Source organism: Mirounga leonina, unplaced genomic scaffold, assembly GCF_011800145.1.
Source record: "Mirounga leonina isolate KUSES-001 unplaced genomic scaffold, KU_Mleo_1.0 Mir_94, whole genome shotgun sequence".
Classification (NCBI taxonomy): domain Eukaryota; kingdom Metazoa; phylum Chordata; class Mammalia; order Carnivora; family Phocidae; genus Mirounga; species Mirounga leonina.
The window spans coordinates 7,159,715-7,167,364 of NW_023270855.1; the positions used below are offsets into that span (position 1 = coordinate 7,159,715).

A 7,650-nucleotide genomic window follows, 5' to 3' on the forward strand; every position below is an offset into this window, starting at 1 on the left:
AAAGTTCTCAGAAAGAATAAGCTGAGCAAAAATTGCCTAGAAAACTTTAAAAGAGAGAAAAAAAGAAAAGAAAAAGAAGACAAAGGAAGCAGACGTCTTGGCCAGCTCTTAAAACATACAGTACGTAGATAATCATCAGAGCATCGCGGCACCATCCCCACCACTTTCCTGTGCCCGGTTGGCATCTGCCCTGTTTCCCGCCACGATCCTGGCAGCTGTTCAGCCGCTAGAATTGGCAGAAAGTTCAACATTAGAACATACAGCCCGGAAAGAGAACTGCTAGTAATGGCAGGGCTTCCAAGTCATACACCCTGATGCCCAAGATCGGAGACCACGTGCCTGGTGGCCCCCTGGAGCTGTGCAATGTTGCAGCTCTGCCTCTGACCCTACACGGTGCATTAGTGCCTGAAACAGGTGGCATATGGGTGAGGAAGGGAAGAAAGCTACTGTAAACCGGAGGGGGCAGCAGGTTAGAGACGTGAAAAGCAAATGAAGACACACATTTATCTTACAGCCAAACTCAAATAGCCTAGAGAAGGATAATTTAGTGTGAAATAGGAAACCATTGAGATAATGACAACCCCAAACCTTGTTTTCCTAACGGGAATAATGGGGATAATAGCATTGTTCTGGGGATTAAGAGAGATGATCCAAATTAGCACAGCGCCTTGGCACTTTGGGAAAAGAAGATGGAGGGAAGATTGGGCTGAGAGGTTTGCCCAAATCTAGCTACCCCAGTGGGACAGGGGGGAGGGGGGAATCAGCAGGAGGGTTGTGGTCCCAGGTCCCGATCCAGGGACTCCAGGCAAACTGATATCACAGAGAGGGAAAGCCTCTCCTACCAGCTGGAAGACAAAAGGTCTGCGGAGGCAGGTCCCTCCATCTGTGGGCACCAGCGACTAAATTCACGGTGAGCACACTGTCTGCAGCCATGGTGATTTTAGAAGCAGGAGGACACTCAAGTGGAGCTCATAGGCATCAGACTCTCACCCTGGGCTAAACTCCCTTCATCCAGGATCCCTGATTGCAAAGCTAGTCTCTCCCCGCAGCACTCAGGACAGCTGGGGTTCACAGTCCCTGAACCTCTACCTGAGGCAGTTTGAACTTCTTCCTGTTAGGAAGTTCCACTTTGGACAGAGCTGAAACCAGCTGTTCTCCCCACCCTTTTCTTCAGCTTCCATCCTCTGGGTCCTCACTGGTGAGTTCACCAAATCCTCCACAAAAACAACACCCAGCTTGCACAATCTCTTCTAGAGAACTGAAGAAGTGGGAACACTGCCCATGTCGTTTCACGAGGCCAGCATAACCTTGATACCAAAGCCCGACAAGTAAGCACCAGAAAGAAAAATCACCAGTGGATCTCACTCATGAAAACATAATGTGAAAATCGTCAACAAAAAAGTGAGCAGAAATCATCCAGCAATAAAGATACTACAGGATGACCCAAGTTGGGTTGATTCCAGAAATGTAAAAGTCAGTGTGGTTCACCATGTTAATAGATTGAAAGAGAAAAATGTGACTATCTAAGCAGATGCAGATGTCCATTTATAACCAAAAAAGAAGAAGAAGAAAGAGGAGGAGGAAGTGGGGGGGGGAGAGGGAGGAGGAGGGGGGGAGAAGAAGAAGAGGAAGAAAAGAAAGAAAAAGAATAAGTGGCAAACTGGGATTAGAAAGGAACTTCCTTAATCTGATAAAAATTATCTACCAAAACCCTTGACTAAACATACCTAATCATCAAATGTGGACAGCTCCTCTGTAAGAACTACAAAAGGCAAGATGCCCACTATCCCCTTTTTAATTCATTCTTGTACTGAAGTCTTAGGGCTATAAGGCAAGGAAAAAAGAAAAAGAAAAAAGAAATAAAACTTGAAAGTATTGGAAAGGAAGAAAAACTGTTATTTGCACCTCCTACAATTCTATACACATTGTTTCCAAAAGAATCTACAAATACACTTTTTTAATTAGTAAGAGAGCATAGCAAGATTTCTAGATACAAAATCAATATATAAAATGCAAACATATTTTTCCAAAATATAACCAATAGAACATTAACTTAAAATATATATATATACATCATTTATAATAGCATGCAAAATATCAAATAACTAGGAATATATCTAACAAAAGATGTGCAAGACCACCAAGGGAAAATGAGGAAACTATACCATGAGAAGTTAAAGATATCTTAAATAATGAAGAGAGATACCATGTTCATGGAAGATTAAACACTGCACCTTCCGGCCTCCAGTGGGGCAACAGAGAGCTCACAGTATTAGGCAGCAGATCAGAGCAAACTGGCTTATATTCTACTTCCTGCCACTTCTAAATGGGTGACTCTGGACATTCTACAAACCCCTCTGAACCTGTTTCCTCGCCTGTAAAACAGAAAGAACCATTCTGTCTAGTTGTTAGGGGTCAATGGATATGAAAGCACTTTGTAGAGTGCTGTATAAATACAGGGATTCTTGTGAACAGTATTATTGACTCTTGTTGGTCTGAGGGTAGGAAAAAGGTTCTCGCTCCGCAGACTCTGCTCATCAATTTGTCATCAAGGGCATTGCTGAGTGCTTATCCTGTGTGTAGCATTTCCTATTCAGTACTCACAGCAACCTACAAGGTGGATGCTATATTAACTCCATTTTACAGATGAGAAAGCTGAGGCTCGATCAAGCAACTTGTCATTCATGTATCCATTTCTTCATTCATTGGACATTCACACGAACCCCTTCTATGCACTAGGAGCTGTGAATACCGTGGTGAATAAGACAGACATGGACCCTGCTCGATCAAAACTGATAGTCTAGCTGGGAAGATGGCCAAAAGTCATACCACAGCTAATGAGCTGGCAGAACCAAGATTCAAATTCAGGCCTATTGAACACCAGAGTCCATGCTTTTAACCACTCTCTGGAGATGTCTTCCTCAACCTCCTCTACTCCATTCTCTCTGTTGTAATGTAGTGATTTCTAACATCCATTCTGCTGGCAGAGGCAAATTTCAACAGGCCTTGCCATGCAAGATGCTACACAAATTGAGAGCTGTCAGCTTCGATCCTGGCCCATGTGATCCTTGTGCATTATCACTGGAGAATTATAGCAGGGAAGATGAATGCATAAAAAAGGAGAGGCATCCTGGCCCCCCCTCCCACAGCATCAGCAGCATTGTTCCCAATGAGTGTGTGCCTGAGTCCTCTGCCACCATTAATGGCAGAAGTGAGTCACTTATAAATAAGATACAGGAGCTTTATTATAATTACATCCTGAGATTCAGAAATGCTCAGCGTCACTGTGAAAGGGAGGGCAGCAGGTGATTGGGGCTTGAATGATCCTCTGCCAGGTATATCTTTCAGATAAAACGTCTTAGATCAGGAGCAATTACAGCTAATGTTCAGCCTGAATGCTAATGAGAATTACTTACAATTGCATGTAATTCTTTGCCATTTATACTATCTGCCTTTTTCCTTCTCTTCTCTGCTTTTCCATCTTGGCATTATTCCTGAGAACCAGACACTGGGAAATATGATTAGTGGCCATTTTGCAGATGAAAAGACTAATGCCCAAGGTTACTCAGCTCAAAGGGCTGGGTTTCTAGCCCTGAGCTTTTTTTTTTTTTTTTAACTTCACTATTCTGTCTTTAAGGGACAAAATTTTCAGAAATCTAGATGTGTCCACTCACCTGGAAGGTGCACAAAATATCCCAAGTCAGTAGGACAATCTGAAAGGCAGAGTGGTGTGTTCTGTTGAGGCTTTTACCTTGGGGAGAACAGGACACCTTATGAAATGAATTTCAAACCTATCCTCTGCCATCCCACAACCACTGAGAGGCCCATGCTTGGACTTGAGAATGATCATGAAGAGAGAGCCTGGCTGAAAGATAGGAAGCACCCTTTCCTTAGCCATAGAGAAGCGAGAAAACTCTCCCCAACCCATGGCCCTTGGAACCAAGCCAAAGTATAAAGTTCAAGCTACTATGTGAAGGAATGAGGCTCACCATAACAGTGATAACTGTGGTCACGCTCAGCGTCTGCATGAGATTGCACTCTGCAGAGTGCCAGAAGTTTCAATAAGTCAGCCCCAAGACATCGGGTTTTAGACTATTTAAAGCCCGGGACCACACTAAGACTTCCCAGACACACACTTATGTCTCCCACTTGACAGATGAGAAAGCAAGAGGCTTGCACTGGTGAGGCAGCTTGCAGATGGCAGAGCCAGGATACAGAGCTGGGCCTGTTTGACCTTAATACTAACAATCATGACAACCAACTTTTAAACAGCACATTACGTATTACATGCCCCCATTTAAGTGCTTCATGCATATGAACACAATTCTTTCAGCAACCCAGTGAAGAAGGTGCTATGAATCTTCCTATTCTAGAAATGAGGAAACTGAGGAACAGAGAGGTATAGCAACTGGCCCAAGGCCACAGAGCTCATAAACAGCACTGGGATTTGAGCCAGTTCCAGGATCCACACTTTTGCTCTCTTTGCTATCCCTCCTCTTTGTTAAGGAAAGACCACCCCATTTCTACCAGGCACAACTCACTTGTGAAAAGGAAAGTGAAAACATGGAATTCTGAGAGAGTCCAGGGGCAGGAGGTTTGGATATAAGTTCTTCCTCCCTTGGACACTCAGCTGAGGGCCAGGAGGGACCACTCCCAGCCCAGGACTGCCCAGTCTCCCCAGGGCTGCCGGCTCCTTTGCAGGCAGCTCCAGTCTCCACCAGCTTCGAAATCATGGATGGGGAGTGCTCGCCCATCTCTTGCCTTGGAAAGATTCTACATCACACTTGAAAATGGTACCAGCCTTTCCCTCCCCTGTGACAGACTCTCCCTCTTCCAGGAGAAATACCTCTTGATAGAGCCAGGCAACGTCAGACAGCCTTGGGCTCAGATGAGGGTCCAGCCAGCCCTGAATCATACTAGCGTATTTACATGGGGCTGTCAGGGATTCCTGTGAATGATAACCCACTCAGCAGCAGGCCTCCTGCAGGACACGCATCAGAGAAAAAGGAGAATGGTGCACAGGCATCAGGGACCCTATTCTTTACCTTTGCTGCTGCCAGCCACAAGCAGGAGGGACCTAAGGTCCCATCTGCAGCCTGAGTTTCACTGATAATCTGGAAGGAATTAAGTAAGATTTGTGTTCAAATTCCAATTCTTCCACAGACAAGCTGGGCAAACTCAGGCAAGTTACTTAACCTCTCTGAGCCTCAACAGACTAACTGCTCAATGAGGCTCCTAATAACAGTGCCTATCTTGTAAGGCTGCTGTGAGAACTAAATGGGATAATGCATAATGACACTATGATCGGTCCTCTCTCTCTCCCTCTCCCAGTCCATGCTGCTTCCTGGCTGCCAAGAATGGGGCTATATCAGACCCCCAAGTCCCCTCTCTTTCATGTTCTGGAGATACACTCCATCTGTGCTCCACTCACAGGGGCCTACCCCCCATCAAGGAATGAGTTGTCCCAGCATCTTCCAGTCAGGCTCACATAGTAAGACAAGCACTGGTCCCCTCATGCCAGGTTCCAGGTCTGAGGTGGGAGCCCCCTGCCGGAGAACAGCGACCCTGCCTGGAGCATCTCTGAACTACCAGCAGCCAGGCTGAGCAGACACCTCAAAGAGATTAAGGGATGTGTGTGTGGCGGGGAGGTCTTCTTGTGGGACAGGGGAGTGGGTTAGGAGGGCGGTAATCACCCAGAGAGATAACGTGGCTTCCATAAAGGACTGCTGCGCTCCAGCTCCTGCTCCAGACTTCCCTGACTCCTTCCAGAAAAATCTAGAGCAACTTCCAGAATTTGGTCCCCTCTCACTCTTGCCCTGAAAGAGCAGGCCCAATGCTCTTCGGCCACCAAAATCCATGCCCTGGCAGTCACGACCACCCATTTTTCCAAAGGATCCACCGAGAGGTACAATGAGGAGGTGGTCCGTCCCTCCTGGGCTTGCAGCTTAGTCGCAGAAGACCGCTGGCCGTGGTCTTGACCTTCCCATACTGGACGCCTGGTGACGCTGAACCTGGGGCTTGCCCACGTGCAATTAAGTGGTTTGGGTCAGGCCAACTGGGGCACAAAACCCCTGCTCTCTCCTTGACTTGGTTGCCCTCCTGGACACAACTTTCCCTCTCTAAGCCTCAGTTTCCTTTTCTGTAAAATGGGTGTAATAATACCCGGTTCCTGGCGTTACAGGGAGAATCCCAAGAGGTAATGGATGCCCAGCGCCTGGCACAGATAACGCACTCAATAGATGGGTTGGGACTGCGGTTAGCATCAAACTCAGAGTCAGGGGCAGCTCTGGAAAAGCTGGGGACTCGCCCTCTCCGCCCCGGAGCCCGAAGGCAGATGCTCGGGGCGCGCACCCGGGCGAACCCCGGGGAAGCCACAGGTGTCTGCGCGTCAGGGCGCGGCGCCAGAACGGTGTATCAGGGAGGGTGCCCTGCAGCGAGCTGCGCTGCGGACCCGCCCCAAGTCGCCGGGGTCCCTGGAGCTCCCGAGCGCGCCCACCCCGCGCCAGCCGGCTCCCGGGGTTCCCGCCGCTCCGCAAGGATGCCCAGACCCCAGCGGCCGCGCACAGCCTCGCCCCGCCGCTGCGGCCCCGCTGCGGCCCCTGCCCGCGCCCTGCCCGCGCTCCGTTCTGACTCACCCGCGTCGGCTCCGGGGAAAGTTTGGTGGCTCGGCGGCCAGGCTGCTCGCTGCTCGGCGGCGGCGGGGGCTGAGGCGGGGGCGCCGAAGGAGCGGGCTGCGGAGGCGGGGCACCGGAGGAGGAGCCGCGCCGAGGGGGACCAGCCGGGGAGAAGAAGGCGGAGACCCAGGCCCGCGGGCCTGCAGCGCCCTCGCCTCGGGCTCGGAGCTCCCAGGTCCGCTCCCACGCCGGGAGGGGGCGCGAGGGGGTGCCTCGGGCTCCGACACCTCCCACCTCCCACCTCCCGCCGTGCATCCCAGCCTCGGGCTCCGCGCCGCGGTGCGGCTCCTTGGGTTTGGAGAGAGAAGTGACAGAAGGGTCGGAATAAAAAAAAAAAAGGGTCAGAACCCTGGCGAGAACTCCCCACCGCCCACACTCACCTGAGGGTGGGCAGACGGAAATAGGTAAGTCCAGATAAAGGAGAGATGGAAAGTCAGAGAGGCAATGATGTTTGGCAAATTCAACCAGGGACCGAAGGATAGACAAAGACCTATAGTGATACCCCACCTCCACTTATCCCTGCTGGAGAGGCCAAAATAGAAACAGACGGACAGAGCCAGCCAGACCGAGAAACAGTAAGACTGACAGACAGGGACCCTACCCTAGAGGTTTCATGGGGAACTAGAGAGACCCCCAAGGTCTAGAACGCCACACCCCTCCTCTATTTCTCCGTAGCCCCTCCAGATGAGCTCAAGTTTCAAAATTACAATGTGTTTCAATTAGCATCCTGTGCTAGTTGAATCTAGAGTTGGGGCCAAGGGAGGTTGCAAGCGGGAGGGGGGTTCTTCTGCAGGTCCCCAGGAGCCTCTGCCCCCTGACTCTGGCAGCTTGAGAATTCTTACTGGCTGCCTTCAGTTCCAAAAGCCAGGGAAGAGAGGTAAAGTTTTCTTTCCTAAGTACCAGGAAAACTCCATCTGAACCTCTAAGCAGTTATGACCTCAGATCTTATCTCAGCGCTTCAGAAGAGACACTCAAG

General features: G+C 49.6%; 1 protein-coding gene across 3 annotated transcripts in view; it reads right to left on the reverse strand.

The window, feature by feature from the left end:
- HRH1 (histamine receptor H1) overlaps positions 1-6,788 on the reverse strand; it is a 78,579-nt gene extending 71,791 nt beyond the window's left edge. For 2 of the 3 annotated variants that reach the window (XM_034998603.1, XM_034998601.1), the window contains exon 1: positions 6,636-6,788. The gene's annotated coding sequence lies outside the window, so the exon portion shown is untranslated. Of the gene's footprint in view, positions 1-3,674; positions 5,052-6,635 lie in introns of those variants that run through there. The other variant, XM_034998602.1, reaches the window with a different exon arrangement.
- Between the last annotated feature and the right edge of the window lie 862 nt (positions 6,789-7,650).